Source organism: Taeniopygia guttata, chromosome 1, assembly GCF_048771995.1.
Source record: "Taeniopygia guttata chromosome 1, bTaeGut7.mat, whole genome shotgun sequence".
Taxonomy (NCBI): domain Eukaryota; kingdom Metazoa; phylum Chordata; class Aves; order Passeriformes; family Estrildidae; genus Taeniopygia; species Taeniopygia guttata.
This window is the reverse complement of record NC_133024.1, coordinates 32568321-32595491: the sequence shown is the minus strand read 5'-3', so window position 1 is coordinate 32595491 and position 27171 is coordinate 32568321. Positions and strand designations below refer to the sequence as shown.

Genomic DNA, 27171 nt, shown 5'->3' with positions numbered 1-27171 from the left:
ATGCATAAAAGAGGAGTGACAAATTCACTCTGCAAACCCAGTACTTTTAAAAATAGTGCTTATATCCATTTTGCAATTCTGTTTGAAAATTTGGTTTACATATGATGCCTTTCATATCCACCTCTCTGAAGAACACTTATGCTGTAGTGAAAACAAGGCAAAGAACCATTTTCTTTCTCAGAAATTAAATTGTTTTGCTTAACACTTTTTTTTTTTTTTTTGACTGTTCACTAAAACATATTCAGCTTTTTCTCTCAGTGCTGCAAAGGGTCTGCTTCATGCACTGGTTAAAAAACTGCAGTTCTTTAAATCAAGATTCATCCCATCCTTGCTATTTGAGCTCCTTGATCACCAGAGGTGATCAGGCAATCTCACTTGGAAATGCTTGTACTTGAAAACAACTAGTAAACTCTGCACTTCATAACTTCTGTTTATTGCCATTGCAAGGCAGCTGCATCTTTTAGGTTCCTCATCAACCGGGTCAGAAAGATTCCTAGTTGTAAGGAAAATATATTAATTTAATGATTAATGAAGTAAAAAAGCTTCAACTAAATTACTAAGAAACATTACAGAGCAGGCTAAAGTAGAAAAGTGTGTTTAAATTGCTGTCTTAGGTCATTAAGTATATTTTTCCTGTGTTAAAAATCTCAGAAGTTATTAAACATGTTTGTGGAAGCAAGAAATTGGGCCATTAATTTTTTTTTCTTTTCCACAAAATAAAAAAAAAAAAATGTTTTAAGGCTTAGAAAGGTTTTGATATAACATTTGGGCAGCTTAGAGCTCAAACAAAACCAAGTTCTTTGACATCACTTTAATACCTGGATAACTTATAAATGCAGGTTCTCCTTTTTGAACTTGAGGGTGACACTATGGATAGGAGTGATTTGAATACAAATGGATTTGCTGAACAAAATCTTTACTACTCTCTCCACTCTTCATATAAAGGATCTGGGCTGTTCCTCAACTGTCCCATCTTCTTCTTTCCATTCCCCTTTTCCAGTCCAAAATGCACTGATTCCAGTTTGTGCAGTAGAAAGTATTTGATTTATGAAACAAAATTAGTTTTTGCTAACATCCTTAGCTTTTCTTCTCTTTTACTGAGCAAGACTGGCTGTCCAGACCTATATGTCAAGACACCTGAAACTGCCTCCCACTGAAATCATTCGGAGCGAGCAGAAGAATCAACTCAAGGTTCAGTTCTAATCTTAATATAGAAATGTGTCATTGCCGATGAAGCTTCTAATTGCTTCCAAAAATTTTGGAATTAATACAAGAAATATCAACTTCTTGCATCCGAGACTCACTCTAATAATGTGAACAGGCAGTAAATCACTCTTTCATAACTGTCTCTAAAAGTTTAGAAGAGTTATAATTATTACTTTATCTTTTCACTTTTCCATTTATTATCTTTATCGGAGCAGGGGAAATGGCACCTGAGAACATAAGTTTCTAAACTTGTTCACACTAAAGATTTTTGGAAAGCAGAGGAGAAATTTAAATAGAAATCTGTTCTACATGGTTGGAAATCCAGAAGGATGGAGATCATAGGAGACCTCTGTAAAATGACTGATTTTGCCTCAGATGTCTTATCAGGTGCTCAGAGATGATGATTATTAGCAGAATCAGTCACAAATGTTAACTTTGCATGAATTTTTAGTGGACTGATTCTATCATATTGGTGATTAATTTAAAAAAACATAAAACTACTTTTCTACTTTACATAGATCTCTAATGTCTGCACAGATGCTTACACTGCTTCATTGGATGCATATATGGATTAAAACTCAAATGTATTGTAGATATTTTCACATGGAAAGCTGAACTTCTTAAGATAATCAGCTCTGTATATGCTGAGACACTAAAAAATGAGACAACAACAAGAAGTTCACCTTCCAGTCATGTCCAGAACATCATCACAGGTTAGTGTGATGTATTTTGAAAGTTAGACCTCTGGCAATGATTTCAATATATGAAAACTGTGTTTGATTACAGAAGGAAGGCAAAGTCTCAAAAGAAATGTTATAATCTGATACAATTTAGACATACTTTTGTGATAATTCATTTTGTACTAGAATGTAAAGTTTTAAAGAATGTGGGAGTGCATCTATTTGTTCCCATTAATGGATTTATACTAGGCCCTTATATTTACAGAATCCTTCTGGTGTGAAACATCAAAGGGAAATTGAGGTCTTTTTAATCATTAAAATCAATTTTCTTAAAAAACACCTGCTGTTGTACTTCTCAAGGAAGGCTCCGTGCAATCAATAGAGAGAGTCCTTCTAATGGAAGTGGCCTTTGCAGAATGCTTGGTTATAGTTTTTTCTTTGTATAAGGATCATCATAATCATCATCTATGGCATTTGTACATTTGTCAAGGTCAATAAAGGAAACCGATCTATTTTAATTTATTTTCAGTCAATTTCAATACATGTATCTTAGTGTTAACAGGTTCTAAAAGTAAATGTATTCAATTATGATATTTCACTGGTTGTATAAAAAAGGACAATGTTGTTTTAAAAGTGTATCTATGGGTACTATATCGACTTTTGTATCTATCAATCAGAGACACTTGGATCAACTGCAGACCAAATTTCTCTGCTTCAACTGAAAGCAGAATGTAATTCTTGTCTAGAAATACCTGTATTATCTGCATATACTGTAGGGTAGCTTACAGAAATTCATTCCATCTGCCTATTCTCTGTACAACATTTGAGAAGAACTGGTGTAAATATTTAATATTTCTAAGAATGCAGTAAAACATTCAAGAGCTTGACTATGTCCAGTCACATTAATGGATTCAAATCCCACGTGTCCAGGGTTGGCTGTGTATTCATAGAAGAGAAAAAGGTGCTGAGATGTTGTGTTCCTGCAAACAGGTTATCCTGGCTTCATGCACTGACAAGATTAATTGCAGACCTCTGAACCTGATATGTTTTCTTAATATCCAACATAGCTCTTACTTTTCTCATTCAGGCTGAAATATGTGGCTTGCTCTTGCATAATTCAATACCAGTCTTCTCTGTGTGTGACACTGTTTTTACTCATTGTAAGCACCTGCAAATTACTAAAGTTAGTGATACAATGCACAGCAGTTTGCTTAGAGTTATTTCAATTATTATGGAAAGAAAGAAAATAAGCTTTTTTCCAAACTGCCAGAACACTGCAGAAGAGACTGCAGTCATATGTAGATTCCACTCTCTGGTGTGGCCCAAGTTCACTTTACATCTGCTGATTGAGTTGTTCCAATATTTCTTCTGGAAGCTGATACTTTACTTTTTTTTTTTTTTTTTTTTTTTTTTCTGATAGTATGCTGACTGAATGTGTTAGATGACAAAAACACCTATTTAGAAACTTCCTGTTTCATAATCTATGAAAACACACTGCAAAACTAATTTTCCTCAGCTGGGACTATCCCAATACTCTAAAAGTGTAAGAGACCACGGAGGAAAGAAAAACTAAACTTTACTTACATGAAATATATCCAGCTTTATTAGCTTGTAAAATAAGGAATACATGAATACATAAGGCCCAAGTTTACCCTCTCTAACTGAAGGTTTATATTGAAGGTGCTGAAGACATACTGGGACATGGTAGCTATAGGATCTCTATATCGTTAAAACCAAGAGGCAGGTATGGATAAGAAGCCAGCAAGCCAACAAATGGCATGAAACACGTGGTGGAAATATAGGGAAAATATACTTTATTTTGAAAAAGAGGTCTATTTTGGAAAATTTTAATTGAACTTCGGCAGTATTTCATTAGTCCCAAGATAGTGATGATTCAGTTTATAAAGCTTGAAACAATTCTGCTCTTTGGTCTCTAATATTCTAGTATGTTCTTCAGTACCTAATCTCATCTTTCTCTTAATCCTGTGATGCCTTCAAATTAGCAAAATAGTGTGTACGTGTTCTGTGATGAAATAGTGTGCGCAACAGAAATGAACAATTCATGAAAACTGTAGAGTGGTGTGCTGAAAAAGAAAGTGGGCTGGAAAGAATTTCAAAGCGGCACTTGCTCTGAAGTTGGACGTGAGGACCTCCAGAGGTCCCTTTCAACCTAAAGTGTTCTGTGACTCTGCAATTCTGGGTTTGTAGAATTATTCCAAGAACATTAAAGTAGGTAGACAATGATATGTTGAAAGCAGTGGGAATTTGATAATGTCAATGATAATTTGATAATGTCATTCACTAAAATATCAGGCATATTCCTATCCCCATGACTGTTCTAAATATTCCAAAAAGAAATGCTTTGTTTATATTTGTCATGAATGCTAAGTTCTTAGAAATTATTAATTACAGTGATTTGAGGTTTAATTAGAATGTTTAGTGGTTTGGTATAAGTAGATTCATTTTTAATGCTAGTTGTTAATTCTATGACCATTTTCCTCTTTTAGAAAATCTAAAATAAAGTCCTCTGATGAAATATATAAATTCTCATGGGAGATTTCTTTAGTCCAGAATTGAATTTGCACATAAATGTATATCACACAGATGAGTGAACTGCTAAATTTCAGCCCAGAATAATCGACCCCCTGTTGGGAAACTTAACATGTCCATGACCAATGTTGAAGTCTCATATGTGACTCAAAGAGAGGATAACACAAGTCCTCAGTATCAGTTTAACCATTGTAGAGCTCTATTCCATTCTGTTTTTTTCTTTCCAGGCTCATTCTATTTTCTTTTAAAGTAATAAAATTGGATTATTAGGGGTTTTTTTTAATCCAGTCCCCTCCTACCTGTGGTTAGGTACATAAGAGTGAGAAATCATCTTCATAGATTACAGTGCAGGAGAAGAAATTTGATTTATATCAAAATGACAATAAGAATTCAGAATATTCCACCTCAAAATTATGACATGACATGGACAACTATATTTTAGATAATTAAGGATATTCTAATTCCTCTTCCTTTCAATCCTGTAAGCAGAAATAATAATTTAATGTTAAGCTTAAACTTGATATTAATATTTTACTCATATTAATATGTAAGTCTTCTCTCCATTTGTTAGTTATATAGATGCAACATACCAAAGCAATATATGCCTTATAGACCTCTGTGTAGAGATGGCAGATGTACACAGTGTTCTGAATTCCAGTTTGGACTATTTTATGCTATTGTTGTCTGAACATGATAGATTCCTTTATGATATGATTTATAACTTGTCATTCCAGGACACTGTAGTCCTCCAGACAACATTAATCTATTGATAATTCTGAAGTGAAGACGTGATTGATGCTGCACCAGAAACTGGTGGCATAGGTAAGCTCTTCTTTTCTTTTCAAACCTTTCTTGCTGAAATGCATAGCTGTATCTAGACTGGGGTTACAAAACTATTCTAACTTCTGAGGCACAGAATATAAAATTCATCGAGACTCTAATTTGTTTAAATATTTTTTCAGATAAACGTTTTTTTTTTTTACTTTTTAAAACTTTTTAAAAAACACTTTAATTCAGCAAAAATATCTGGTTTTATAATTTTTACCATATAATTTTTAGCAATTTTTGGGTTGTCATCTCTAATCTACCTTGGATTGATTTCTCTTTTATATTTCTTATTGAAATGGATAGCAACATATCTCCTTTCACTTCTCTCAAGGATTTTACAAGGAATTCTCTTCTGCCATTGCACAGAACATTTGGAAAGGTACCAATGAATTAATTGTTCTCTCTCATTCCAAAATCAGCAGTAGGAGTGACACTTAGGCATTTAACGATATGAATAAAACTCTCCTTTTAAATTCTTGAGTATTATGTTTTTACCTCTCAAATGCTGTTCGGGTCACTAATAAACTTCTGCACTATTTGTCATAGAAAATACCCTTTATATCCTCCACAGTAAGATAAACGCTTCTTAACTGATTTCTGCAGAGGGCAAAAGAAAAACATTAAATGTAAATCCAAGGAAATACATTTAATCTACGATTGTCATGCTCTGATCTGGTTCTGCATTTCAAGACACTTCAGAGATACTATACGAAAAGTTCAAAGGAACATTTCATGTGATTTGACTGCACTGAGATTTTAACTTATTCCACAATATAGTAGGCAAAAAATATTTACCTTTTCAAATATGGCCTGATTCACTGACAGCATTGCTGCACATCTCTAAGCTCTATAGATGGTGTAATCTTAAAATTATGGACATAGCACTAAAAGAAAAAACAGGGCAAGTTTGTTGGCATGTAAAGCTGCTGTCAAGAAGGGTTAGGAGCCTACAGAGGGAGGAAAAGCTGAAATCAATCCTATTTAGAAAAATAGTGAAAGACATCCTGTAAGCTAAAGTAAGATCTGTAGCTGCATACAGTTCCCATTCTCCTTTCCATTGACTTGTTGGGATCCTAATCACTCACAGTACCACACAGCTACATCTATGTGTAACTGCGTCCAGAAGAATGGTTTATCCTACATCAAACTTACTGATGCCTTCAGTCTCTGTCTGGGGCATGCAGAAATATTGTCAGCCTAAGTGTTTCTGTGTATGAGGTGGGCTTGCCTTGGCTGGACACCAGGTGCTCACCAAAGCCACTTTATCATTCTAGATCCTCAGATTAATTTATTTCCAATCAAATCAGAGTAAGATAATGGCCAGTGTCAGTCTCTCCTCTGCCAGCTGGCATTGTCTATGTCTGACAACAGAAGCCACCCCTTTAGACTCCTGGTACCAAAACCTTGTCTTGTAACCCTAATATAGAATACCAATAACTCTTTTTTGCCTTCACAGTTATTGCAGTTGTATATTTATTGATTTCTGGATTCTGAATAACCTCTTTCAATGATATTCCCTAAACATAGTAAGGTCATATTCCCATGGGTCCTGGTCAAGTTAATGGGTGGAGGGAGACTCCTATGTGAAATGGGGCATGTTTCCGAGCAGGAGCCTAATTTTGAACATTGACCTTTGGAGATGTTGATCTTTCTTCATTGACTACAGTTAAACTCAGAGCTCTTAAGCCTCACGGAGCTAAAGCAAACCTGTATGATCATATCCTCCTCTCATGCCTTTTTAACTTGGTGTTTTATCTTTATGCTAATTTCCACGCAAACAAATATCAGACACCGAGAATTTGATTTGTAATGATGACTTTGGCATTGCAAATGGTGACTATAGAGTGTGGCAAAATCTAGAAGCTTATAACTGCACTTTCAGACTTGACATATCAGTATCTTTAGGAAGAAGGCTGTTGTACATGAAACACATTCCAGCATAGTACAAGTTGCTGCAGTTTTATCCTATACATTTCTCCTAGCAAATGAAGCGTTGCCAGTAGCAGACCTTGAGGGATCAAGGATCTGTTGCTTCCAGAAGAATTTTGTAGCAGATATTTGGCAATCTTTACCTTGCTTTGGCTGAAGACTTTATAGTCTGGTCTTCAGAGAGGAATCCTTATCAGAAGTGACTAACATCTTACAAAACATGCAGTATAATGTGTTTGATCAAAAGTGCAACATTAGCAACTTGGAAATTGAGTATTTGAGCCTTCAATATGTTGCTGAGATTTTGGCTTTTGTTGTTGATTTTTTTCTCCTTTTTTTAAAGAGTTTTATTTGCTCACTCTTCAGAGCTCAGGTTAAGTGTTCACTGTTCATTCTCAACCCTTTCTTTGCTATGTGAAGTCGAGTTCTTGGTAGCACCATCTGCCCACGAGAAGAAATAACACAAAACTGTGGGCTGGAGACCCAGCATTCCAGTGTTTTCTAGTATCACAAATTTAGGAATGAGGACACATTCAGTTTCCAGCTAGCTTTCTTTAAGATTTTTGCAAATATTCTCTATCTCTCAGAGCAAAGAATTTGGAATTCACCTGGGTTTTTTCTTCTGAAAATGTAAAAGTTTGATGAAATGGAAAAGTCCAACTATCTTACATAATTTGGATGACTATGATAAACATGATGCAGAGAGATCTAAACAGCATTGCAATTTTCTATTTAAATTATTAATTTTGACCATTCCTCTGAAAGTATGAAAATGATTCTTCATATTTTAAATCAGACAAATATTGGTACCGCTATTTTAATGACCTTCAGGTCATTATCTTAGGCTCATGAATACACATCTTCTAATATCGCCTAGTGTGCTGTTAAGTTTAATTTTAATTGACTCAAATATTTTATGTATGTTGTCTATTAATTAAGGTTGATGCTTATTCATAAATTACATAGGTTGATAAATTTGGTAGAAAAATTCAGCCTTAGCATATGTAAGTCATGTAATCTTTGAGTAAATTTGATTGGAAGTTACCCATGGATGCTATTTGTCTTAAGCACTCCAAATAAGGCCAATTTTTAAATTAGAAATGTCTTCAAAAGGAAAAAAGAAGCAAATTATTACCTATTTTTTTCTAGTTTTCTGTTGTTGGTTGGGGGGGGGGGGTTCTTAAATAAATACTAAAAAACATCCTGCATTTTACACATTTTTTTCCTTGAAAGATATAACTTAAATTCAGCAGAATTACTTTAAAATGTAAAATAATTTGTGTTCTAGGGCCCACATAGTTCTGAAAACAGAATTTAGAAATTATAATTCTCTTCTACCTATTTAGAAATTCTCTCTCTTGACTTTTCACATGTGAAAGAAAATACACCCTAAAACTAAACATGAGTGAGTCACTTGACTCCATTGCATTTTGAATATGAAAAATGGGCAACGGGATAAGTTCCTGAAATGAACTTGAAAGACTAACATGTAAAATGTGCAAAGGAGGTTTTTATTTTTTCAAATTAGTTCATATCTCTGCTAAAGACATGCCAAGCCGAAATATATTAATTTCCTTAATGCAAATAACTTGACATTTTGACAGTCAGAGAAGCCAGGCATTCCTTAGGAAGCCATTGATAAGCCATTGCCTCTTCATGATTTAGTACTTCAAAACTTTTATTTGTAATGACCATATTTCTAATCAGAAAACTTAATGAAGAAGAAATGTTTTTCCAAATATGATCTAAGACAGTACTGTGAAATTTTCATTGAGAAAATGTAGAAAATTACTCTGTGAATTTATGAACTAAAGTATGGCAGAAAAAGCATTTTTATCACATATGTCCATCTTAAACATCATATGATAAACAAACCCCAGCACTCCTCTTTAGGTTTAGGTGTGACAGTATAGAAATAACTCTCCGTCTTGGCATCATGTTGTTCCGAATATGGAGAGAACTTTTGGGTAATAACACATGTGCCATCCTTCCATGCTCCTTGCCTTTCTGTAGCAATGTGCTCATGGTTGTGCTTGCACTCCCATCTACTGGTGACATTAATTGCTACTATGATCATGGTACAAAAATCTGGAAAAGAAAGTGGATCCTGAAAGAGTAATGCAAGAAGAATGACAATTTGTGTCATTAAAAACTTTACTGCTTACTAATTTTGTAGAAACCAACAGTTCCTAGATAATTTGTGTTTTCAAAATGAGTAGTATCTTAAGAGGTATTTTGCTGCTTTCCAATGCTGTGACCAAAAGATTTTTCTTGGGAGTAGGACCTATGCTGGAAGTAATACCCCAAGCACTGTGAATTCTCAGAAGATCACTATTGATAATCTTTTGCTTTTAATCATTCACATTGGACTTGTCAACTTATTCCTGAGGACTGTAGTCATGTCATCCCCTATGCACCACTGACAAAAAAGAGGTACAAATACAACCAGAAGCTTAGATTTAGGATTAAAAAGAATTTTTTTTTTTTTTTTTTTTTTTTTTTTTTTTTTTTGTAGGATAGGAAGGAAGTTTTGGCTGTACTAATAATTGAATTCCCATTACAAAATGCAATGTCTGGACTTCCAACTGGTGTCTTATATCTATGATGGGAAAGATTTTGTTACTTGTAAATGAATGAAAACTAATTAGTATGATTTGTGGACTATATGCAGATGCAGTCAAACTCTTTTAAAACCAATTAAGCATGTGAAAGTGAAATGATTTGCCAAATTAAAGATTAATCTATTAAGAAAGAAATAGACAAATTTAGCTCAGTTCCTGATTAGATTTCTGGGTTTATCCTAACATAATCTTACTTTTAATTTTGTTTGTAATTGTCAAATATCATCTGTAACAATCAAAGTTGTAACACAGGTGTCTTCAAACTAAAGGCACAGGTTTCTTTGTCATCCTCACTAAAGATTAACAAAATTATAGTAAATAAGATACCTTGCAGTCAGAGCATCCATATTATCCAGAAGAGCAAGCAGCCCTAGTATTAAGAGTTGTTCCCTTGGGACAAGAGTCTTTGATTCAGTGATCATGTTCAATATAGTAAGACTGAATTATTTTAACCACTAAATAAATTACCAGAGTTACAGTTATAATGAAAATTCAGGGTTGAAAGTGAGGAGATAAAATAGCAATGAAAGAAGCCAGGTGAAGTCAAAGCCAAAAAGGGAGCAATATTAGAGGTGTGTTTGAAAAGGACTAGCTGCCCTGGCTAAGACGTATAGTCACGACATGGGATTTGGCAATGTATTTCATTTCTAGAAAGATTCTAGCAGTTTCACCAATGAATGTTTGACACATCTAAGACAACAGATGAAGTCAAATACTTTAAATCAAATGCAAGTTGCTAGAGAAACCCATGCTATTATACACAATATTTGTGAAGGATATTAATGTTCAATTTCCTGCAGCTTAATTGTTGAAATAATTTTTGTGTTGGTGTTATGCTTTCCCACATGCTCTCTTATGCGACCATCACATTTTATGCAGTAATTTATAAATGAATATTGAAATGAGCAAAAAGGTAATAAGTAAAAAAACTTTGTAAAAGTTGGCATTTATTTAAATGACAATGGTGTTAATTGGGAGGTCTGGAATTAATCCAGTGCTGAAGAGTGGCAACATTAATTTTTTTTCTCCTTATTTTTTGTCTTTTGAGATCTGACAGTATGTAATAGTGACTCATTTATCAGTAAGACTGCTGCTCTTTTCAAGCAGGGAAAAAAAAAGAATAAGGAAACTGTATTATGAATAAAATTAATGTGAATTAAATTAACGGGAACATTGATGAAGCAAGCTGGGTGAATGCAAACATATGTAGCTGACTTATAATTACATTTGAGCACTCCAGCCTTTGACTCTACCATTCTACAAAAATTCTCATACAAAGTCACTGCGCTGTGACTGGTGATGAGATTGACCCAAAGGGAGAAAAATGTAAGGCACTAGACTAACAGTAATATTTTTTACACCCTCAATATTCTGATGCAAGTCATGAACAATATTCATTTTTATGTCATTGCTATTTTTTATGCTCTATCATTTCCCCCATACAGTGTCACCACTCGGTTTATGTTTCTTGAATTTATCAAAGATGAGGCTACAGCTACCGAAGCAAAGATGAAACTGCATCTTTTTCCAGCAGATATAATCTCCTCTGCTGCTATGGGAAAAAAAAAACCCAAAGCTGTTATGCTGGATATTTTTGTTTGGTTGGTTTTTTTTCTGTTTCTTTTTTTTTTTTTAAGTTTTGTTCTGTGGATTTTCCATGTCTCAGTTAAATTTGTGATCATGTGGTTTCTTTAATCATTTCTTCATACATGGAAATGAATTGCATGGGTTTTTTTCAGTTAATAAGGATTGGAATCTATTTTATATCAAGTGAGATGTGTTGCACAGCAGAGCAGTACTGAACATGCAGCATTACCATAATTTCCTATTTTTTTCTTTGCATTCTTAGATCTACGATGTTACAGGGGGAATCTCATGCTTATCATCTTCATTCTTAAAAGTCCAGAGGAGGTATGATGGGAGCAATAGGGGGATCCAAAAAATATAGAAGTGGATTCACATTTGCCCTCTACCTCACAGAGTTACATTGGGCCGGAGAAATAATATAAAAGAAATCTATTGATACTTTATGATGACTCTGAAGACAAATCTCCAGGGACACAAATTTCCGGTGCAGAATGTCTGAATTTTAGGAGGTGAGCAATGAGGGAGAGTGAAGAACACTGTGGAGGCACCATGTCACAGAGGGAAATGGAAATAATATTTACTAGCAGATGTGTTCAGGGCCAGGCTGTATAGGGCCCTGAGCAGCCTGGTCCAGTGGAAGGTTCAAGTGCAAGGTATCCCTGCCCAGGGCAGAGAGGTTATAACTAGATGATTTTTAAGTTCCCTTACAAATCAGAGCATTCTAGGCTTCTATAATTCTGTGTTTTTACTGGACTGAAAAACTACATTACTCCTCTTTGCTCTGACAATTCAAAAAAAATCCATCTAGTTCCTTAGCTGATACAGGGCCAAAGTGCAGGGACATATTTTGAAATCTCTTACTGTCAAAACCATAATTATTTTTTTCCGTCAGATCGACAATCCTTGCAGTCAGCCACCAAGACACAAGGAAATCTAAGAGACCTCAAAAGGCTCTCTTCTTGTTTCTTCTAACCACTGTTTTATCTTCCTTTTCAATATACAACACTCATATTACATTGCTTAAATTGCCAGATAACCTCAGAGGAGGGTCACAGTTTTAGGCAGCATCATTCTGAGCTTGGAGTTTCTCCCCAAATGCCTTGGAAAGTAATGAGGTGAAATGGTGGCCATGCTGTGATCCTGGGTACAGTGAAAGCCGTTATTGTGCAGCAGTGTAAGAGCAAATACACATGCTCATCTTTAAATCTTCAGGCTGGTGACAGTCTAAATTCAGTGCTGGATGGTCAAAGCATCACAGTATTCATGCTAGAAAAAGAGATTAACCTGACCTTTGCAGACAATCTTATGTTTTGTAAGATGATCAGGGAAACATGAACATCTGTGCTGGGGAAAAAAGCACCATTATTGCAATCTGTGCTTGTAGATTACTTGTAGTTAGAATGACTAATAGCAGGCTGCTGAGTGACTACATGGCATAGCCTTGTTGAGGTGTGTCTGTTTTATATTCTTGTTTTTATTGCTTTACTCAAAATATAGTAGGCAAAATAATTGAATTTGTTTAATATCAGAGAATCATATCACAGATAAACACTTCTTTAGCTGTTTATTTGCTTCATTTTTTAAACATAGTCATATGAAACAGAATGAAAGGATTTTAGGAAGAAGTGCAACTATCTCATTTTGTTTTCCACACTCAAGCCATTTGATGCTGAAGCAAATTATCAAACCCATCCTCCTCTATGTCTTTGCAAAAGAGGATGCAGATCTGAGATGGGCTTGTAAAATAATAATATCAAAATAAATACCTTTCTTTTTCTTCTTGGATTTTTTTTTTTTAATACTGAAAAATGTCAGATCTAATATGATAGTCTGATCTATGTGACTCTCACAAAAACTTGAGGTTATTCCAGAGAAGCCATTAAGCTTGACATAGAGTCCTCTGAGATCATAATTTGGCTCGTCTTCAGCTGTTGGGTTTTTTCCTGCTCCAAAACTCATATGAGTGTCATTGATTTACACAAGATATCTTGTGTAAGTAATTTCTCCTCTAAAATAAAACAGAACCTCACAGATATTTTTAGTGGAATATTGGTATGTGAAACTCTTAATCAGTTCCTTACGGCCACCATATCAAAGAAAGCTTACTAGCAGAAAGATGAGTGGAAGAGCTGCCAAAACTCTTAATGTGATCTGACTATCCTGTTTTATAAAGTCAAATCCCATTCTTGCTATGCTTTGCCTATGTAAATTCTTCTGCCACAATTTTTCTACGGTAAATAGTTACAATCACAGAAAGTTAATTTATGCCTATACAGGAAGCTGAGTGATGTCAGCCACAAAAGAGTCTTTAGCAAACATGTGGATACGTCACAAATACACACTAGATTTGATGCCAGGTGTGCTGGGTAATGTTTAGGCATAAAACAGCACTAGTTGGCCCGGGGTACATCTGAGACATTGAACCTACATATACACTTATATGTGCACACATGATTTCCCTCTCTGGGACTGGATTTTAATATTTAAAATCTGGCAACCATGCTAAGCATCTTCATTTATTGATTGTCCCACTTGTTTCCATCTGGAGAGACCCAGGAGGGTAAACGGGATGTAAAAAGCTTTCTCTAATAGAAAGCTAAAAAATTTATTGATAATGGTCCATCAAGAAAATTTTGCATTGAAAATCTATTTTCACTTTTGTTTTGCTAGTAAACCAAATATTTATTTGACTTTGATCTTCTCTATCTCTTCTTTTTTTAAATTGTCATAGGAATAAATATGCTGAAAAGAAAGAGAATTTGAAATCTTGCATTGTTTCTAGCATGTCTAATTACTTTTTCAAAAAGAAAAGGAAACTTATAATGAAAAGAATTGCTGTTTTGTGGGAAATAATTTTCCACAAAAATAATATGGAAACTAAACAGAAAGTTTGCAAATTATTAATTTAAACACATAGCACTACTTCTAATTTCAAAAGATATGAAATTAGTTTGTCTTCACCTACCTCTCTTGTTTTGTCCTCTTCTTTTTTCTTTCTCTTACTCTTCCTTTCTCCCTCTCCTTGTTTATTTAATGTCCAGGGATTAGGAAAAAAACACCCCACCAACAAACAAGCAACATCACAACGCATCAAAAGATTTTGTAAGGAATATCAAGAAATTTAAATATGGAAAACAAATTGCAAATATTTTTACTCTTTCTGGTGGTATTTCATTCAGCATGCAGAAAAAGCAAAATTGTGTTGGTTTGTTTGTAAACTCAGCATGTTTATTTGCCATATGGCTCATAGCCCAAATTATTATTATTTATACCTTGGGTTTGATGATGGAGTTGCCCAACTCTACTGAAATAAAATTCTATTTAGCTTACAAAACTTTAAACAGTAAATAACAAAATATAATAATCTCTTTAATATTACACAATCTACTAACTTGCTGTTAATATATTTTTAATATTCTTTTTAATCTTTGGTTATGCAATGCTTTTGGGGGAACAGTATGACTCCAACAGACCAGTCTGTCTTCTTTTTCCTTGGACTCTTCTTTCCATATTTAACTGTATATTTGTCTACTGGTTTTAGCTCTAAATAAGCATTGAAATATTTAAATTATTTAGCACTATTTATATAGTTTTTCCTAAGAGTTCAAGTGAAGAAGACAAGTGGCAGTCTCTCCAGAATTTACACTTGTTTTTCAGCCATTCCTGCTGCTCTGTAAAAACAGATTTGCAGATAATCCATATTAGAGTAAGACATCTGCAATTTAGGAAGATAATAGCAGAAAAGAAACTGTCCATAAACCTTGAAAGTAAATAGCAATATATTGGCTTTTGGAGTATGCCCACCACCACTGCTATAAATACTGTGAAATCTCCATTGTATCAAAATTTTGGACATAATTATTACTAAAACTATGCAATTGTCTATATAAGAAAATATGAAAGATAATGTTATTTCTGGGTTTTTGTTGTGTTATTTCTGGTTTTTTGATGAGCATAAATTTAATATTTCAGCACTCAACTCTGTTTGAAATAGGTAGATAGGGTTTTTTTGCTTTTATCACTTTTTATCATTGCTATAATTTTTGATAGTATACTATCATCCAACCTATTCACAATAATATAAGCAGTATAATGATAGATGAAATCTATTTCGTGCCATTCAGGAATGCAGATTAGCCCTGGAATGGACTAATGTTTAAATGTTTATAGGTCAGCTGAAAGTTGTTAAAGGAATTGCCAGATAAATCTTTTAAGAGTCTGTTTTCATTTATTTACAATATAAGCAAAGTTTAATTAGTGGGACTATTTTTGCTTTTTGGGGGAAAAAAAAAGGACATCAATAATTGACAAAGAATGAATACTTCTACAGATATTTTCAATCCGAGTGGTTCAGCAATTTTATGGAAAAGGGTTTCTGCTCTCTCTGACCTTAGAAGAAAGTCTTCTACTTTCATAAATGGCAATGACCTTATTCTGAAAAATAAAGGCAGCATTTGAAACCCAGACTGACCATTGCTAAATGTACATCTGCTGAAATTGGATGAAATAAGAAATCTCAAAAAAAACTTGTATTAGGCAGAGTCTTAGGTTCAGACAAAGACTGTGGATGGGATATAACCTTTTAAAAGTCCTTCTGTATCTCATCAATCAGTTTATTTCCATATTCCATTTCTACTACAATAGATCCGGGCTAGACACCAGTCATGAGATGGAGACAAGGGAAAATGTTCCCACTGTCAAACATTTGTCTAGCTTTCACTTGGAGAGGAAGGTCAGAGTTACTACCCCCTCTCACATTTTCAATCTTGGAAGCCTGATTGTGAAAATTTGGGGACTTGATAGTGTGTTTAGAAAACACAGGATGAAATCTTATAAAAACATTTTGATAGCAGAGTTTGTTTCCCTGTCTTCCTGTCTTGTTTTGGAGCTGGGCTGCATAACTTTTCCTTATTAACATTTTTACTTTGTTTTTTTTTTTTTAAGCTAACTTTCTAGAAGGAAAGCAATCACATCGTATTTCAAAGCCTTTACTGTGACATTAAACCTTTGAACTACTGTTAAGGAAATTATTTCCCTAAGGCTAAATATCTGAAAGGTTATTAAAAATTTAATTTCGCAAATGGTACCTAGGCTAAAAAATAATAATATCTAAACACTATTTAAAACCTTGAATGCCTAATCTTATAAATCCCTTTGCTCCTTACTTTTAAATAAAGAAGAAATTGCTATTAAAAACACAGAAATTTAATTTTTCATGACAGGATTTCAAGAGAAGCATGGAGATGCTAGGTCTTCTATCTTTTACTTTGGTTGAAACTGTACATGCATCTGTGACTGCTACATGGAGTCAGTTTTATAATTCAGTTCTTTTAAAACAGTTATAAAGAAAGTATATTTCACCTTTAGGGCATGAACCCACATAGGAGGCCATTAGTGGGAATACCTGAATAATTCTGAAAATGGGATATCAGTGTTTCATAAAATGACAGAATGGTTTGGAATTGAAGGGACCTTAAGTTCATCTAGTTCCCTGCAATGAGCAGGAGAAAGTTCTAGTGGGTTATAAGATACCAGGACTAATTTGAAAAAGACATTCATGTTAGGAGTGTAGTGTCCCTTGACTTACCCCATAGAGACCAACTTTCCAGTCATTATTTGTAGACTTTTCCTGCATCTCTCTAGCATTAGGAAAAATGTTCTGAGATTCTAGGCTGCTGAATTCTTCAATCCAGTGGAGTACTTTCAGCATGGGTCACAAAGTTCTGTCCTCTAAATCCATACTGCCATGCTACCAGGGCTTTTAAATATTGCTCTGAATCATGTACTGAAAATCTTCTCTGTTTTCAGCAATACTTTTATGGATGTTGCCTGTGGTTTATGGCATCAGGTTTAGTGTGGCTTTCGGGATTTTTTCCTTCTTCAAGATTTTTCCTTGTGATTTTCTGTGGTTCTTGGCATTATTATCACTGCAGAGTCATCTGTACTCCATTTCTTAATGCACCACTTGTGAGTTGGTATTTTTTTAAAACAACAAACCAAGAAGTGTTGACCCTCCCAAGAAGCAATGTGCTCAGACATCCTTAATGTGAGGCATATCTCTTCACTCGTCTCTTTCTATCCTTCTTTCTTCCTAACATTTTTTTCCTATAATAACTATACTTAGTGTGCTACACTGTTTGCTAGGTGACTCCACACCCTTTTAATGCTATAGATTATGAACAAGCCTCAAGTACTCTGGATATGGACTGTGGTTCTCTTCAGTAGGTGTGCTCTTGTGGCCACAAAGGTTCTACATGTCAGTTTACTCCTGTCTTTTTTAATAACCTGAACCATGCAAAAGCCGGCACCAGGCAGTGTTCTGGAGGTCTGTCATCCAATGGAACCTCTACAGGTAGGCAGAAACCTCTGGAAATTCAGCAAAGGCAAATGCAGAGTCACACATCTGTCGTACACATGTCGAAGTTGGATCTGACTGGGGAAAAGACATCTTTGTAGAGGCAACTGTGTTGGGGAATTCACCAGCCTGTCACAGCAGGGAAGGCCAACAGAAGCATGGGCTACATTAATAAGAGCAAATGCAGCAGGGGAAATGTCCATGTTCCACCATTCAGACTTGTGAGAGGACATCTTGCAAAGTACATCCAGTTTGGGGATTTTCAGTACAGTGGGGATATGGGACAAAGTAACTTGAAAAGTCTCTTTCAACCTAGATTGCACCTTGATTCTATGACTCCCTTTCATCTCCATCCTACCAGAGTGTACCAGGAGATACAGCACAGAAGGTGACCCAAAAGACGTATTTTTTATAATTTACTTATTCTTAACAGTTGTTGTTATACTGTGGTATTTATATACCTTAGGTTCAAAGAAACAAGTTGTGTGTTTGTTTGGTTTTGGTTTTCTTTCTAGTGAACATCTGATTACTTCATGGTTAAACTTCTCAAACTTAATGAAAACTTTACCTATTTTAATTACTAATACACTGTATTTCCTGTCATATCTTTGTAGCAAAATAAAATAATTGGTAGAAGCTTGTGGATGAATTTATTGTTTTCAATGTGATTTTGACATTTCAGAGATGAAACACTACAAGAATAACTTAATGCATAAGTTGATAGGAATAAAAAGAATAAATTAATGAATAAAGGTACTAGAAAAACAAGGCCCACAAAGAAACAAACAGAAACATTTAAAATTAGAACACACATGCAGGTGCATTTCTACTCCACTGTTCTTCCTCTTACTTTAAATCTAAATCCAAAATCTGATGATGAACTAAAACCCCACCTATATGTAATGATATTATATATTATAATTTCTTATGTTATATGTATATATACATATACATCCATATATTATAATCTCTAATGTTATATATATTTCTCCAAAATTGGTGATTCTTCTCTTTTAAAATCATTTTTCTATGACTGAATGGAAATATCTATGGTTTCATGCATACTGTGGCATTCTATGTATATTTAATAATTTTGTCTGTCTGCAATGGGGTTGCCAAGCTTGTCCAGTAAATTATCAAGCTTCATGAAGAGAGAGTAAATTTGTCTAGATTTATATTTCATATCTTCTGACTTATTTATTTTTTTACACACAAATGTAAGAAAAGACAATTTTAATAGAAAATTATCAATGTTAGAAACACCTTTTCCTTTCTCCAGGATTTCATGGCTATTCTGAATATTGATAGAAAGGCAGGGATAAGGTTTATCACTGTCCATTAAATAAATGTAATATAATGTTGGTATGTGAACATTTTGAGTACTCTCTCTGGAGTCATACATAGGGATTTTGGTTTGTTATATTTTTTTGTATCCTTACATGAAAGGTAACTTTTTACCTGATCCACATGGGCCATATAGATTCTATGGGAAACCTTAGAAGGATACTATATTTTGCATCTGTATAACTTTATATAACTTTTCTAGTTCACAAAGAAAACCAGACTTGTTCAATATGTGTGACACATAAACATTAAATTGAATTCCGCTTTCATTATCTTTAAGGATGGTAACTTGTCAGAACAGAAAGGCCAGAAATAAGACCATGTGAGAATATTAGCTGACATAATTTTACTTCTGTGACTTTGCCAATTAGTGTGTGTAAATACCACTTTCTTGAGAGACTAGAAGAATGAGAGACAAACTCACAGATCTATCATTCATGAAACAAAAAAATCTCATGCAAATAAACACCTCCTGGAGAGGTATGACCCCCTGAGAGTAATGATTTCTTTTGCATTTTGAAATGCTATAATTTTAAGCTTTAAACTCCATTTATAAACTGTTGTAATGATCGAAGCTGTGAAGATACTACTTCATATTACAAAATTATGCTCCCAAAACTGCTAGAAACTCCTTTAAAACAGTTTTCAGTACCAAAAGTCAATGACATGACCTTGAAACTAATGAGTAAGCAAAACTTTGAGGTCATCATCTTGATGCTGTAAATGAAAGTTCAGCAACAGATTTAGAAGACACTAAAATTTTTTCTGGGATAGTCTCTCCATGCGGAAAAGTTAGAGAACAGACATCACAAATGCTAAAAGCTGTAATATTTTTAGGCTGCTGATATCTTCTTTCTGAAAGCTTGGTCCTGATTTTTGTCTTCACCCCATTTTTCTTGCTATTATAGAGGGTAATCTGTAATAATCAAAGGGTAATATATAATATTCAGAGGGTAAACTCTGCAGGAAAGAGTTGCTTGGTTCAAAAAATTTGCATGTATATACAGTTCAGACCTGTGCAACTGGTGTAGATGTTTCAGCCTTTTCCATCATCCGTGGAAACACTGACATGAAGCATGTCTTTTATTAAATCTGAGAACACGCAGGATTAGTAGTTCAGAGGTTGAGATCTGCCCTACAACAGGTAACTTTGTAAGAAAAACTGATGAAATCTTTCCCCTATCATGTTGAATTTGGGAGCACTCAGGATATCAATAAATCTACTCTTTTCATATGGACTAATAAAACTCAGGCTGGGAAGAATTCTTACAAATATCTAATCTGATTAATTCATTAATAGCCTAAATGTCCTACTCAAGCTCCTCTGAAGTAAGCCTGTACCTTTATTTAAGGTAGATTGTATCTTCTTGAAAGATTTATAGGCATTGACATTATTAAACAAGGAGTCCCAGGTGCTATTTTCTTGCCAAAAAATGTGTACCTTATCTTGTGTCTATTTACTTTCCAACTGTTAGATATTACCAATACTTTTTTTTATCATGAAGTAAACTGAAACAGAGTTGATTGGATATTAGAAAGAAATTCATTAAAGTGAGGCACTTGAATAAGTTGCCCAGAGAAGCTGTGGCAGCTCCATCCCTGGAAGTGCTCAAGGCTGGGCTTGATGAGGATTTAAGAAACCTGGCCTAGTAGAAGATGCCCCTGCCCCTGGGGGAGAGTTTGGAATTACATTATCTTGGAGGTTCCTTCCAACCCAAACCATTCTAGGCTTCCGTAAAAGAATAATCAGCTGTCAGAAACTTCTTTATTGTAGAGGTTTGTTAGCAGATGACACAGTGATAGGTAGATAGAGTTTAGCTATTAAATTAAGCTTTTTAGTTTCTCATTGTGTGTTCACCAGTCCATAGGGTTGTATGTGTTCTGGTTTGTGTTTTTCTTTTTTTTTTTTTTTTTCTCAGACCTTTTTAAATGTTTATCTCACTCATTTATATCACAGAATTTAGCAAATTATACAAAGTCTACTTTTTTTTCTAAGTCTACAAGCTGTTTGCAATCCCTATGAGGATGCTGGGATCTTGATTAGTTTGAGAATGTGACTAATATTAATTGCTCACAAACAATTAATTGCCCATAAACAATTAATTTTCCATACACCTGACCAGTGCACTACATTGAAATAAGACCCACTTGCGATGCTTTAATTACTTTTCGTCTACAAATTTTTCCAACCATTATTTTCTCTTTTTTTGCACACAGTTTCTAAATTTAATGAATACACAAAGCTGAGCTCAACCTCTGAGATAACCTACTTAAAGAATTCTCACTGCCTTATGACTCCCCATTTTAATTGACATTCTGAAATCTAACGATTTGTTCCACTTTATTTTATATTTTGCTATTTATATTATTTTTTTATATTAAGCTTTATTCAAATATCCTGTAAGAGTCTATACAGCATTTTTATACAGACCAAACTTGCACTTTTCTAAAATGAAAAAATATTGTGTGACAGCGTGCAACATCCTTAAAAATGGATGCACTTATGCAATTTTGATTTCATTATCAATGTGATTTTTTGCTGTTGACATACCACATTGTTTTATATGATTATACATAAGATTATATTGAAACCAAATGACATAATTAATCTTAATTTATCTTTCTCTTAGATGCTGCCATGGCATCAGTGTTTTCTCAGATCTTTCAGTATTGTCACACTACACATTAAAATTCAGCAGCACAGATTCAGAGATTTTTGTTTGTCAGAAAATTTATGATTGTTCAATGGAGATATTTGAAGTGCTTAAATTGAAAACGTTTAGTAGTTTCTCTCTAGTAAATATCCTGATTACTAATGGAGAAGAAATATTGCTTTTTCAATTATAAACATATACTCTGGTCCTTTCTAAGACTGCATTTAAAAATCCTGTTAACAGGCATGTTTTTCTTTTCCTTAGAAATTTTATTACTGACTCTTAAATGTGTGTGCAAGTTTGAACACTTGCTAGAGGAAGAAAATTTAGGATCTGATTCATTCTCTATTGTACCTGTTTTAATCAATATTATGCAGATTAACCTTTGGAAATCAGATTAGAATTTGATCATGAAAACTGATTTGGAGTTTGCAGAACAAATGGAAACACTTCTGGGAATAGATGGACTTCAGAAATTAAAAAACATATATGGCAAAGAAATTTGAGGTGCAGCAAAAGGTGAAGAGATAGAAATAACAAGCAAGACTGGTAACACTGTAATCTCTTTGAAATGAGCCTAATTAGGTGTCATTTTAATATCCTGTGAGGTGGAATTTGATGAGCAGGAAATTGCCTCCAATGCATCGTCATCTGTTGAATACTCTGCCTTGTTCTCTCTTTGGGCATCTAGGAGAAGTAAAGGAGAAGAGATGGGTGGCATCTAAACTTTATCTATAGAAGTATCTAATCTGTAATTAATGCTTTAAATAGAATTGATATTATTTCAGAAAAACCAAAACTAATACAGAGAAAGATATTAACTGAAACACTGAAACTCATTACAGAGATTTTTTCTTTTTTTTTTTTTTTTTTTATAAGTGTTAGTGCTAAGATTTTTATCTCCTGAAACCTAAACAGGTAATCTGAGGGATTAGATAATTCCATAAAGAGTTGATCTCTTGCTTGACAGGCTTCAGAGCAATCAATTGCTCTAAAAGAAGGTCTTTTGCAAAGGAGAAGTGTCAGAAACTAAAACCTATACAAGAGTGACCTGCAAGCTTCAGTTTCTCTTTTATCAGGAAGAAAAATATTCTGTCCCAGTTTAAGAAAAATATTTTGAAAATTTCACCTCAGAATAATGTCATCTTGCTGAGTCTGCAGAAAGCTTGGGCGCTCATCTCAGAGAGCTTGGGCTATTGTCTCCTGAAGTTATGAATGCTGGAAAGACCATTCCAGAAGTAATGAGAGGAAAAGAGGATATTTATTAGTCTTCCAACACATCAATATTGACTGGTGTCATGTTCAAGCTGTTGATATCACCATGTCCAAACACAGAAAAAAAAAATTATTTCCTTCTTCAAACCTTCTCTGGAGATGAATATTCTTAGCTAAAAAAAGTTTTGTGTCTCAGACTCTATAACGCACTCATAGTCTTCCTGTGTTTGGGGATGCACCAAACCGCAAGATCACTGGGACTATTTCAAGCTCAAATTTTATATCAATTGCATTAAATATACTTTTTCCCATGGAAACACACTTACATGAAATTCTAAAATTTCAAGCATCTACTCTTTGCAAACTCTGGGTATTTTTATCAAAATTCCCTAAAGGAAGAATTTTATTTTAAAAATTGGTGTTTGTTTCCTGTTTCAAATATTTTTTCTAGAACTATTTTCTTGTGAGTCTCCATTAAAACTCTCTTATCCATTCATCTCACTTAATCATTGTATTTAAATTGAGCTTTTCTGAGGTTTTACAAACTTGTTAATATTTGTTTCAGTTCTTTGAGATCCCATGATGGGAAATATTGCACATCAGAACAGCATTGATTATTAGACTAAGTTTAAGGGACATAAGACAGATAAGAAAATGCTTGGAGAATTGTACACACCAAGAAAATTATTAGCTGGTGAAGACTTCATTCTGAGGAATTCTCATTGTTTCAAAATGTTTCAAACTGGACTGAGCTGTGTTTGAAACAAACTCTCTCTGGAAACATGATGATTATGTGATGGATTATATTGTTAGGGAAGTGAGAATTGGTACTTCCTTACAGATATGTCCAGGGTTTTGTTCTCCTGACCAGCGTTAAACTGCATCAACGTTAAAATAGCAGAAGATATGGGTGAAGCTTCACAACTGCCTCTTAATTTCTCCAATTAAAAAAATCACCAGAAAAAAAAACCAAAACAAAAAAAAAAAAACCAAAAAAAAACAAAACAGGAAAAGACCATAGGCTTGTCCACAGCCTCTCTCTTTTAAAAAACTTGGAGCTCTCTTGCTGTTTTCAGAGTAGAGACAGAAAAGAAGATTTACATTTGTAATTTTTTCAGCATTCTAGTGGTACCATAGTGTCATTCATATTTTCAGTATTAATCCTGAAAGAAATGCACTTTCACAGATTGTTAATTTTCTCTTGCGTAGATCTGAAAGCATTGTTAGGATGGTGTTTATTGACTACAGGGAGAGAAAATTTAGCTATGAAACCCAGCAATCTTGCTATGTCCTCATTAAGATTGACAATCATCAACTTATACACCTATCAATCATGAGAGTGTTCTTGGAAGCTTGTGACATTTGATCCTTCTGCTGTTTTTTAGGAATAAAAAAAGGAAGAAAAGTTTGATATAGATTGTGAACTGATGCTCCTCTCCTCTCCTCTCCTCTCCTCTCCTCTCCTCTCCTCTCCTCTCCTCTCCTCTCCTCTCCTCTCCTCTCCTCTCCTCTCCTCTCCTCTCCTCTCCTCTCCTCTCCTCTCCTCTCCTCTCCTCTCCTCTCCTCTCCTCTCCTCTCCTCTCCTCTCCTCTCCTCTCCTCTCCTCTCCTCTCCTCTCCTCTCCTCTCCTCTCCTCTCCTCTCCTCTCCTCTCCTCTCCTCTCCTCTCCTCTCCTCTCCTCTCCTCTCCTCTCCTCTCCTCTCCTCTCCTCTCCTCTCCTCTCCTCTCCTCTCCTCTCCTCTCCTCTCCTCTCCTCTCCTCTCCTCTCCTCTCCTCTCCTCTCCTCTCCTCTCCTCTCCTCTCCTCTCCTCTCCTCTCCTCTCCTCTCCTCTCCTCTCCTCTCCTCTCCTCTCCTCTCCTCTCCTCTCCTCTCCTCTCCTCTCCTCTCCTCTCCTCTCCTCTCCTCTCCTCTCCTCTCCTCTCCTCTCCTCTCCTCTCCTCTCCTCTCCTCTCCTCTCCTCTCCTCTCCTCTCCTCTCCTCTCCTCTCCTCTCCTCTCCTCTCCTCTCCTCTCCTCTCCTCTCCTCTCCTCTCCTCTCCTCTCCTCTCCTCTCCTCTCCTCTCCTCTCCTCTCCTCTCCTCTCCTCTCCTCTCCTCTCCTCTCCTCTCCTCTCCTCTCCTCTCCTCTCCTCTCCTCTCCTCTCCTCTCCTCTCCTCTCCTCTCCTCTCCTCTCCTCTCCTCTCCTCTCCTCTCCTCTCCTCTCCTCTCCTCTCCTCTCCTCTCCTCTCCTCTCCTCTCCTCTCCTCTCCTCTCCTCTCCTCTCCTCTCCTCTCCTCTCCTCTCCTCTCCTCTCCTCTCCTCTCCTCTCCTCTCCTCTCCTCTCCTCTCCTCTCCTCTCCTCTCCTCTCCTCTCCTCTTCCTCTCCTCTTCCTCTCCTCTCCTCTCCTCTCCTCTCCCTCTCCTCTCCTCTCCTCACCCTATAGTTTTATATCTCCACAGCTATATCTTCACATTATTCTTGTAGCCAACCTGTTCGTTTAGAACATTTGAATTGTATACCAACTTTTGTCTTGCATTTAATTTTAGATAATTCTTGAAACAAATCTACCTATCTCTATTTTGTCTATGCCTATTGAATATTTGTCAGAGAAAGTGTAACAAAAACCCTTGGAAACTGTGCATTAAAATATGTGGAAAAACATTCTTCCCTTAGAATGTATATTTAGACCCACTCCTTTGTTGCCTATATTAAAGCTCCTCATTAGGTAGGCAGAAGCAATCAGGCTTCAGCGACCTAGCTGATGAAGAGTTTTATCATTTATATCATTTATATACCATAATTATATTTAAGATGTCATGTCAGGGTTTACCTTGAACATAGGAGAAGGATCATGATTTAGTAAATGGATAATAAGTCAAAAAACCTTGTAGTGTGTTGATTTGTTAGCTTAGATTTGTGCGTAGAGTTAGCATCAAATGTTAGAATCAACTGTTCTGATGAGATGGCCATGGAATCAAGCTGTGCTGACACCAAACAATTTTAGATACTTCCAAGGCCAAGCTCTAATAATGATACTTTGGTGAACCTCAAACCCTCATTAATGTTTTTGTGATAGAAGCAAAATGCTTAGCCAGTATGTTATACTCTAATATATTCCGTATATATACATAAATGAATATGTATGGTTTGAAATTGTTTTCCTAACGTCTTGTTTCTGCCAGCCCAAGGGATTTTAAGCATGGGAAATTGTTCAAGGTTTTATGTTATTCAAAAAATGCTTACCTGACTTCAGCAAACAGGAGGGTGAAGCCTTACATCTTGTTTAAGTTTACTATGTGAGCATGCAATATCTTGTGTAGTATTTTCCAAAAATTCCATGTGTTTTTTAAAGTGGCAGACCCAAAAATGGTGTACCACGAACACACCTTTATTAAAAGGTGATTTAGGGCATTTGTGCTTCTCATAAAATTTTCTTTTAAGCTCTTGTTTTCAAATATTCTTTTCCACATTTCATTGTTGTATCAGTTTTTTTTCAACAGCTTGCAACACTTTATTTGTCTTGCTTCTTCTAAACGTAAATATTCTACTCCTAAATTTTCTTCTGTATGTTAATCTTTTCAGATTGATATGTCCAGCTTTTTCTTATACAACAAAAGCAGAAATCCTTCCTTTTTTGTGTGTTTTTGTTTGTTTGTTTGTTTGTTTGTGTTTTTTGCTTTTTTTCCCCCTTTGGTGTCTATTTCTTTATTTCTTTATTTTTTAATATAATCAGAATGTTCTCTTGCTAACATTCCCTCCTAGAAACTGCATATATTAAATGCTTCAGATAGCATAAACCTCAATACAATAGTGAGAACTAATGACAATTAGTTATTTTAGGCTGCCAATGCTTCTCTCCCCGACGCCCTTCCTCAGCCCCGGCTAGCTCTTCTGGGGAGAGGTGTGGGCAGGTTTCTAATGCTTCCCGCTGGACTCTCGCGGGCTTTGGGAAGCGCTATCAGAGTTCCAAAGAGCAGCCAGCGACCCCATGGCGAATTACGAAGAGAGTCTTTCTCTGGGGGTGATTTCCATTTATTGTAATCCAATGGGGAATACAATAACTCGAAGGGGACCAGGCGTGCCGCACCGACGTTTGCTGGAAAGGCACGGGCAATGCGGGACGCGCTGGAGCCAGCCAGAAGAAAGCGCTAAACGAACTGCGCAAACAATCTAAATTCGGAATGGGAGAAAACTGAACAGCCAATGGGGTAAAACCGTGGAG

At 35.2% G+C, this 27171-nt stretch overlaps 1 protein-coding gene across 35 annotated transcripts in view; it reads left to right on the top strand.

The window, feature by feature from the left end:
• TENM4 (teneurin transmembrane protein 4) overlaps positions 1–27171 on the top strand; it is a 1535912-nt gene that overhangs the window by 326430 nt on the left and 1182311 nt on the right. For 30 of the 35 annotated variants that reach the window (XR_012058592.1, XM_072936960.1, XM_072936968.1 and 27 more), the window contains one exon: positions 5171–5258. The exons of 3 other annotated variants lie outside the window; for them this stretch is intronic. The gene's annotated coding sequence lies outside the window, so the exon portion shown is untranslated. Of the gene's footprint in view, positions 1–1776; positions 1920–5170; positions 5259–27171 lie in introns of those variants that run through there. 2 more of the 35 variants (XM_072936979.1, XM_072936971.1) reach the window with 2 other exon arrangements.